The following is a 10,071-nucleotide window of genomic DNA, read 5'->3' as shown; positions in this document are numbered from 1 at the left end:
TGTATTTGATGCGTTTTCTAGTGTTTATGCATTTCAGGTATTAGTTGCATTTGGGAGGAATCATCAAGATAAGCCTTGGCATGTGTTCACCATTGCGAGAGGAAAGGAAGGGCAATTACGGCGAAGAAACGGAGCAACATGGATTTTTTCCAGTAGAGGCCTGCGCGCCCGCGCAGCATGCTGAGCCGTCGCGCAACAACCTGCGCACCCGCGCAGCTATGCTGAGCGGCCGCGCAGGGTCGAGAATTTTTGCTGAATTATTTTAGACTTCTACTTCTGTTTGGCTTCCAACTTCTATGTAATCTGAGTTTATGGGACTATTATATAAGTAGATTTGAGACGTTTTCACAGGGGGATGGGAAAAAAAAGAAGATTGTGTTTTACGCAAGAAGCGAAGGAGATAAGGAAGAAGACCGATTTAGCACACCGCAACGAAGAGGAAGCATATTTTCTTGTGATTCTTGTTTCGTTGTAACGTTGGATGCTAGTTTTCTTGCTTTGACTTATTTACTCTTGTGACGTACTCTGTTTTAATATAATTAGTGTAGTTATTATTTTTCTTGTGTTTGTTTATCATGATTTCATATGAAACCATGATGGCGATAAGTTCTATTATGGGCTAATCGTGATCATGGGGTTGCCAACGGATTTATTATGGAATTCTTTAGTTAATTGTTTAATACTTTAGTGTGTGATGATTGCATGATATCTAGTATTGGTTGTGCGTATTCGTCTTATGTGCGTCGCGAACATATAAGATAGGGTGTTAATCTCTTGTGAAGCGACGGTGGATCTTGAGATTTAGAACTTGCCATGCTAGCATAGGTTCATGTACGTTGTGCATGATTAGTGGGTAACTCTAACAGTTTTATTTGCCCTATGTAATCAAAAAGAATAACTTGTGCTTAAATCGTTGTGTTGTCAATTTTTGTAGACATATAGGAACTCAACATAATTGATGACTATTCAAACTTCTATCTTAATTGTGGATGCTTGGTGGAATGGTATTAGTACAATGAAAGTTGGCTTTTATCAGTTCGTGTTATTCGATAATATCATCACTGTCACATGCCAAAGGTAATAACAATGGCTATAGAAGGAAGTAATAATGAAGTTGTGATCTTCATGAGTGGTTTATATGGATAAATTGAGTGTTAGTTAAGTGGTTAATTAAGTAGTTAATTATAGTTAATATTTAATCAACAATTTAAGTGTTATTATCTTAACATTGAGAAGTAATCATACATTGGTGAGTGAGTTTAATTAGACAATAATTTAGTCTGAGTCTCTGAGGGAACGAACTAGAAAGTATTTTATATTACTTGCGAACGCGTATACTGCCGGGGACTCGGTGTATTGGTTTAGTTTATGTACTTACCATCATTGGTCATTAGGACTTAGTGATTAGGACGTAGTAGTTACTTATTTTTTCCGGTTGTGTTTCAGGTACTTTAGCAAGCGTTTATGCAAACTCATTCTCGTGCTCGCAAGAGGACTTTAGATACAGCTGAGGAGACAGACGAAGTTCTTGATATTCCGGAGAAGTTAGATTTGAGGATTCGGATTCAGGAACTGAGCAGAAAGAACCAGTAAACATGGGAGATCGTATTGTTCAAGCTGATCCAGCTCTTATGGATTTTTCTCGGCCTAAAATTGATGACATTCAGTCAAGCATCCTTCATCCGGCTATTCAAGCTAACACCTTTGAAATCAAGCCGGGCACTATTCAGATGGTGCATAATTCTGTTTCTTTTGGAGGAGCGGCAACTGAAGACCCCAACATGCACATAAGGAATTTTGTCGAGATCTGCAGCACTTTTAAGTATAATGGCGTGACTGATGAGGCTATCAAGTTGAGGCTTTTCCCATTCTCACTAAGGGACAAGGCTAAAGACTGGTTACATTCTGAACCAGCTGGGTCCATCACTACGTGGCAAGATCTTGCGCAAAAGTTTCTGGTGAAGTTTTATCCGATGGCAAAGACTGCTGCTATGAGGAGTGCTCTTACTCAGTTTGCGCAGCAACCTACAGAATCTATGTGCGAGGCTTGAGAACGCTACAAGGAAATGTTGAGAAAATGTCCACATCATGGAATGCCGGATTGGATGGTGATCACTGGTTTCTATAATGGTTTGGGGGCCCAATCTCGGCCCATGCTCGATGCAGCAGCTGGAGGCGCCTTATGGGCTAAAAGCTATACTGAGGCGTATAATCTTATCGAGACGATGGCTGCAAATGAGCATCAAAACCCAACTCAGAGGATGACGTCAGGCAAGGTAGCAGGTATTCTGGAAGTTGATGCAGCCACCGCTATTGCAGCCCAGCTCCGAGCGCTATCAATGAAGGTTGATTCTTTGGCTACGTATGGAGTTAATCAAATAGCTATGGTTTGTGAGCTTTGTGCAGGTTCTCATGCTACGGATCAGTGTTCTCTTGTAAACGAATCTGTTCAGTATGTGAATAATTATCAGCGACAACAGCAGCCTGTGCCAGCGACCTATCATCCTAACAACAGAAATCATCCAAATTTCAGCTGGGGGAATAATCAGAATGCTATTCAGCCACCATATCAGCAAGGAGTGAGTAAACAGTTTAACCCACCTGGATTCCAGCAACCACAGCAGTATGCTACAAGGCAATCATATCCTCAACAGGGAAGTGCAGCTGCACCTACTAGTGCTGATTTTGAGGAACTTAAGCTGTTGTGCAAGAGTCAGGCGGTTTCTATCAAGACCTTGGAAAATCAAATCGGTCAATTAGCCAATGCAGTGCTCAATCGTCAACCTGGCACTCTTCCCAGTGACACGGAAGTACCAGGCAGGAAGGAAGCTAAAGAGCAAGTCAAGGCTATTACCTTAAGGTCTGGAAAAGTAGCTGATGCTGAAAAGGCAAAGAAGTAGAAGCTGAAAGTTAGAGGTGAAGAATCTAAGCAAAAGGAGAAAGCGGCAGAACCAAGGAAGACTACTGTTGAACACACTCTGCCTGAGGCTAATACAGGGGAGAAACAGCTCTATCCTCCACCACCTTTTCCTAAGAGATTGCAGCAACAAAAGCTGGATAGACAGTTCGGGAAGTTTCTGGAGGTGTTCAAGAAACTTCACATCAATATACCTTTCGCTGAGGCTCTGGAACAAATGCCTAGTTATGCGAAGTTTATGAAGACTATTCTTTCAAGGAAGGTGAAACTGGATGACCTTGAAACCGTTGCTCTCACGGAAGAATGCAGCGCTGTTCTGCAGCAAAAGTTACCACCAAAACTGAATGATCCAGGAAGCTTCACCATTCCTTGCACAATTGGCAATCTGACTTTTGACAAGTGCCTTTGTGATTTGGGAGCAAGCATTAATCTGATGCCGTTGTCGATCTTTAAAAAACTGGATCTGCCTGATCCAAAACCCACGTACATGTCACTACAATTGGCTGACCGTTCCATTACTTACCCAAGGGGCATAGTTGAGGATGTGCTCGTCAAAGTGGATAAGCTCTTCTTTCCAGCAGATTTTGTTATTCTGGATTTTGAGGAAGATAAGAAGATTCCCATAATCTTGGGGAGGCCTTTCTTGGCTACTGGCCGTACCTTGATAGATGTGCAAAAAGGTGAACTTACTATGCGGGTCCAAGATCAGGATGTGACCTTCAACGTATTCAAGGCAATGAAATTCCCTACAGAAGATGAGGAGTGCTTAAAAGTGGATGTGATTGATTCTGCGGTTACTTCGGAACTCGATCACATGCTAATGTCTGATGCATTGGAAAAGGCCTTAGTGGGGGATTTTGACAGCGATGATGAAGATAGCAACGAGCAATTACAATATCTGAACGCTTCTCCCTGGAAGCGAAAGCTGGACATACCATTTGAATCTCTTGGTACTTCTGACCTCAAGAACGCTGAAGGGAAGCTCAAACCATCAATAGAGGAAGCACCTACCTTGGAGCTCAAGCCATTACCTGAACACTTGAGGTATGCTTTTTTAGGTGATTCATCTACGTTACCTGTTATTATTTCATCTGACCTTTCAGGTAGTGAGGAAGACAAGCTCTTAAGGATTTTGAGAGAATTCAAATCGGCTATAGGATGGACCATAGCAGACATCAAGGGGATAAGTCCTTCATATTGTATGCATAAAATTCTGCTAGAGGAAGGTAGTAAGCCAATTGTGGAACAGCAGCGAAAGACTGAATCCCATCATGAAGGAGGTGGTGAAGAAAGAAATTCTGAAATGGCTAGATGCAGGCATCATTTATCCTATTTCTGACAGCTCGTGGGTGAGCCCCGTACAATGTGTACCTAAGAAGGGAGGTATCACTGTGGTAGCAAATGAAAAGAATGAGCTCATCCCTACTCGAACAGTTACAGGATGGAGAGTATGCATGGATTATAGAAAATTGAACAAAGCCACAAGGAAGGATCACTTCCCTCTTCCATTTATTGATCAGATGCTTGACAGATTGGTGGGTCATGAGTATTTTTGTCTTCTGGATGGTTATTCCGGGTATAATCAGATTTGTATTGCATCAGAGGATCAGGAAAAGACTACCTTCACTTGTCCATTTGGCACATTTGCTTTTCGCAGAGTTTCGTTTGGGGTTATGTGGCGCCCCGGCCACCTTTCAGAGATGTATGATGGCTATATTCTCTGACATGATTGGAAATAACGTCGAAGTGTTCATGGATGACTTCTCCGTCTTTGGACACTCATATGATGAATGTTTGAATAATCTGCGCGCCGTACTCAAAAGATGCGTGGAAACTAATTTGGTGCTTAATTGGGAGAAATGTCACTTTATGGTGCGTGAAGGCATTATCCTTGGGCATAAGGTCTCTAGCAAGGGTCTGGAGGTGGACAAGGCCAAGGTGGGAGTCATTGAAAATCTTCCCCCACCTAATTCTGTGAAAGGAATCCGTAGTTTTCTTGGTCATGCGGGTTTTTATCGGCGATTCATCAAGGACTTTTCAAAGATATCTAAGCCGTTGTGCAATTTGCTTGAGAAAGATGTGCCGTTCAAATTTGATGATGAATGTTTGGCAGCATTCGAGACTCTCAAGAAGAGTTTGATCACGGCACCAGTCATTACAGCACCAGATTGGACAGAACCATTTGAGATGATGCGTGATGCGAGTGATTATGCGGTAGGTGCAGTTCTGGGACAGCGCAAGAAAAATCTCTTCCATGTGGTCTACTATGCGAGTAAGACTTTAAATGGTGCCCAATTGAACTACACCACTACTGAGAAGGAGCTTTTGGCTATAGTCTTTGGCTTTGAGAAATTTCGATCTTATCTGCTTGGTACGAAAGTAACAGTATTCACTGATCATGCAGCTATTCGCTATCTGGTTTCTAAGAAGGATTCGAAGCCGAGACTCATTCGTTGGGTGCTTTTACTTCAGGAATTTGAGTTAGAGATCAAAGATAGAAAAGGTACTGAGAATCAAGTAGCTGACCATCTCTCTAGGTTGGAGAATCCCGATTCTACTTCACAAGATAGGACGTTAATCAATGAATCTTTTCCGGATGAGCAGTTGTTTGCAATTCAGGAGGAAGAACCATGGTTTGCAGATATTGTAAACTATCTCGTCAGCAATATAATGCCTCCTAATTTGACATCCGCTCAAAAGAAGAAGTTTCTGCATGAGGTGAAGTGGTATATGTGGGATGAACCATATTTGTTTAGACAGGGAGCTGACCAGATCATCAGGAGATGTATCCCGTTCTGTGAGACGGAGGGGATATTACGAGACTGCCATTCCACGGTTTATGGTGGACACTATGGCGGTGAGAAGACGGTAGCTCGTATTCTGCAAGCAGGTTTTTTCTGGCCTACTTTGTTCAAGGATGCTCATCAGTTTGTTTTAAGGTGTGATCGTTGCCAAAGAGTGGGAAATTTGTCAAGGAAGGATGAAATGCCATTAAATGTGATGCTTGAAGTCGAGGTCTTTGATGTATGGGGAATCGATTTCATGGGGCCTTTTATCTCGTCTTGCAATAATCAGTACATCTTGCTGGTAGTCGATTATGTCTCAAAATGGGTCGAAGTTAAAGCTTTACCGACAAATGATGCAAAGGAAGTGCTAAATTTTCTTCATAAGCAAATTTTCACAAGGTTTGGAACACCTCGGGTAATCATAAGTGATGAAGGATCGCATTTTTGCAACCGTAAGTTCACTTCTATGATGCAGCGTTATAATGTGAATCATCGAGTAGCTACTGCCTATCATCCGCAAATAAATGGTCAAGCGGAAGTGTCTAACAGAGAGATAAAGCGCATTCTAGAGAAGGTTGTTTGTCCATCAAGGAAGGATTGGTCTTTAAAGCTCGATGAAGCTGTTTGGGCTTACAGAACAGCGTACAAAACTCATCTTGGGATGTCATCGTTTTAGTTGGTGTACGGAAAGGGATGTCATCTACCTGCGGAGCTTGAGCATAAGGCCTACTGGGCATTGAAGAAGTTGAACCTGGATTTAGATGCAGCTGGTAAGAAAAGAATGCTTCAGCTTAATGAACTGGATGAATTTCGACTTCAAGCGTACGAAAATAACAAAATGTATAAGGAAAAGGTGAAGAGGTGGCACGATAGGAAGCTACATCCAAAGTTATTTGTGCCAGGGCAACAAGTTCTCTTATTCAACTCTCGGCTCCGACTTTTTCTTGGGAAGTTGAAATCAAGGTGGTCTGGACCTTTTATTGTCAAAACTGTGTTTCCACATGGAGCGATGGAAATTTTTGAGAATGATCCGGACCAAGCATTCAAGGTTAACGGTTAGCGGTTGAAGCACCACTATGGGGATATGGCAAACCGAGAAGTGGTTAGTGCCATTTTGTTGACTACTTGAGCAGGGTACGAAACGTCAAGCTAATGACGAAAAAGAAGCGCTGCGTGGGAAAAAACCCATGAATTATTGTTACAGGAACCCTTAGAAGTTAATAACCTATCCAAAAACACAAAAAAATCAGAAAATAGGGGCTGAAAAAAAAAATTCCAGTGACCCCCTGCGCGCCCGCGCAGCTATGCTGAGCGGCCGCGCAGGGGTCGAGGATTAGAAATTTTTTTACAGTTCAGAGAAAAAAAAAAACTAAACAAAAACAAACACAAAAACAGTTTTAGCCCATAAACCCACGATTTGTTCCCACTACCCCATCATTTTATCCCTTAATTCCCAAACCCTAATCTAATCCACACCCTATATATACATACACCTATCCTACATATCTCCCACAAAACTTCCTACACTTAAACCCTCTCACAAACATCAAATATCAGTTCTTACACGCTTTTATTCACGAATCAATGGCACCCAAGAGAGCACGCACTATTGACAGCAGCAGCACAGTTCCTACTGCTGATTCATCGAGGGGTACTGCTGCAAGGCCTCGGTTAACTAACAGAGCCGTGGAGGAGGAGTACACTAGGCTGTTGGGTAAGCCGATTTTGAAGGAGAGGGGGTTTTTACCATCGGGGAGGGATGGTGAGTTGTTGCCCATGATTGCAGAGAAGGGGTGGATAGCTTTTTGTGAGTCACCCGAAGCAGTACCGATGAGCATTCTTCGCGAGTTCTACGCGAACGCGAAGGCTGAAAAGAATGGGTTTTCTGTGGTCCGTGGGCTGACGGTTGATTATCATCCTGCGGCGATTCGCCGTGTGATTGGACAGCGAGAGAGGAAGCCCGAGGAGGAGAACTGGAATGAAAAGACTGCTGAGGATTTTGACTTGGATTTGATTTGTGCGACTCTCTGTCGATCGGGCACAGTTTGGACCCGCAGTACAGGCAATAATGAGTATCGTCACTTTCCGGTGATCGCCATGAACAGGTATGCCCGTGCATGAAATGCATTTATTTGTGCTAATATTTTGCCTTCTTCGCATGCACACGAGGTCACAGTTGAGAGAGCACAACTGTTGTGGGGAATTCTGAATGAGAAGTACTATGTGGACCTTGATGAGTTTATCTACCAAGGAATTCTAAAGTTTTTGAGGGGAGCAAAGCATATGAACATTCCTTATGCATCTACGGTTACGAAGCTAAGCCGAGCAGTGGGAGTGAACTGGCCGGCTCATGAGCAGTTGCAGTTGCCAGCCGCTCCGATTGATTCTGGCACTCTGAATGGGATGCAGGAGTGGACCGGTGGTGAGCCTGAGGAGCATGGGCTGGGTTATCGTCTTCCAGGAGGGCGTCCAGCATGAGGTGCTACTATGGCTAGGCCAGGGCATGATGAGGCTGATTCTTCGAGAGCTCAGGAGGGTGCTGGGATGGTTGATGCCCAGTATAGGAGGCTTTCACGGCGGATGGATGCCATGTATGAGACACAGAGCAGGTTTGCTCAAGAACTCACCCTTGCGTTAGGGACTGCTTTTCGAGGCCTTGGAGCTGATATCCAGTGGCCAGTTTTTGGTGAGGACTCTGCATACCCGCTGCCTGATACTCCACCCACTGAGGGTGATGATGATGATAACTCCGAGTAGGTATACCCTGTGTTCCTTTTTACTACTTTCACTGAGGACAGTGAAGATTTTTAGTTTGGGGGTGGTAGTTAAGGAATATTGTGTGTGTGTCATTTAGTTACATATTCATGATAGTTTAGTTCATATAGTTGCATAATTTATGCCATACAGTTTTTTTTTATGAATGTCATGTAGCTCATGCATTTACCATAATCCCTTTTGCAATGATTTATCGACTGAATTGTGATATTGATATGAGTGTAGTGATAGCATTAAAGTGATATTAAGTTGTGTAGGTTGATATGCATGCTAGAAACAATTGTAAGTCCACTAAGTCTTAGAGAATGCGAAAGGGCTAGATTGTGTTATGATTTGGTTGTTTTCAAGGTCAATCTACTTATTATGCTTAGAATTCGATTATAGGTTCTTAGTGATAAAGACATGAAAAAGAAAAATTTTGGAGAAAAAAAATATGGAAGTTGTTGCTAGTTGTGGCTAGGCGTCAAATGGCTAGTAGCCGGCTCGCGTATGTTGCGAGTAGTCTAGGGTTGAGCAAGATGGAGCAAAACGCACTTGCTCAGAAATTAAAAAAAAATAAAAAAAATAAAAAAAAAATATTTTGGCATAATTGATCAAGAGTGGGCTCTTTGGTATTCGAGTTATTAAGTTCTTAGGGGACTTTGTGCCTAGCGACCTAAGGCTTTTAGAGTCTGGGATCCGCTAACCTAACGCTCGTTACATGGATATCATTGTACAAGTCTTTTGTGGACCTCACTCATTGCACGGTCAAATAAGCATTTGAGTTGTAAATAAAAAGCACGATTCCGTAGTAAGCTCCAGAGTTCTTGTAGTGTTGTATATCACTTTGTGCCTAGAATTTTTATTCTTTGTATAATCGTAGGATTGCCTTGAGGATAGTCTAGTCATAGTAATTGGTCTAGTGCCGAAGCATATCTGTTAAGCATTTGCACACACCACGTTTCTGGCTGTATGTCCGTTTGCATGAGTTTATTGATCTTTAGTTGTCTAACTGCGTTCGTTGAGATGTGGCAATTTGGTTGATTAATTGTAGTAAGGGGGATCGCTGCATTTTCATATAGATTGCATTCATGCATATTTTTATTTGTTTTTGAGTCTGTGACGCTTGAGGGCAAGCATCGATTTAAGTTTGGGGGTGTGATAAGTGGCATTTTATACCACTTAGAACGTCTTAAAATGGCTTAAATTGGTGTCTTGAAATCAAGTATTTTGTGTATTTGATGCATTTTTCTAGTGTTTATGCATTTCAGGGTATTAGTTGCATTTCGGGGGAGGAATCATCAAGAATAAGCCTTGGCATGTGTTCACCATTGCGAGAGGAAAGGAACGGGCAGATTACGGCGAAGAAACGGAGCAAACTTGGATTTTTTCCAGTAGAGGCCTGCGCGCCCGCGCAGCTATGCTGAGCGGCCGCGCAGGGTCGGGAATTTTATTGAATTATTTTAGAATTCTACTTCTGTTTGGCTTCCAACTTCTATGTAATCTGAGTTTTATGGGACTATTATATAAGTAGATTTGAGACGTTTTCACAGGGGGATTGGAAAAAAAAGAAGATTGTGTTTTACGCAAGAAGCGAAGGAGATAAGGAAGAAG

At 42.4% G+C, this 10,071-nt stretch overlaps 1 non-coding gene across 1 annotated transcript; it reads right to left on the bottom strand.

Annotated features, from left to right (window-relative positions):
• Positions 1-1,988: 1,988 nt before the first annotated feature.
• Positions 1,989-2,095, bottom strand: LOC141715884 (small nucleolar RNA R71). Its single transcript, XR_012572629.1, has one exon. It is a non-coding gene; the product is annotated as a small nucleolar RNA R71 (small nucleolar RNA).
• Positions 2,096-10,071: the final 7,976 nt, after the last annotated feature.

This window comes from Apium graveolens, chromosome 3 (assembly GCF_009905375.1).
Source record: "Apium graveolens cultivar Ventura chromosome 3, ASM990537v1, whole genome shotgun sequence".
NCBI lineage: Eukaryota > Viridiplantae > Streptophyta > Magnoliopsida > Apiales > Apiaceae > Apium > Apium graveolens.
Note: the sequence above shows the minus strand (reverse complement) of the source record. Positions and strands in the feature narration are given on the sequence as shown.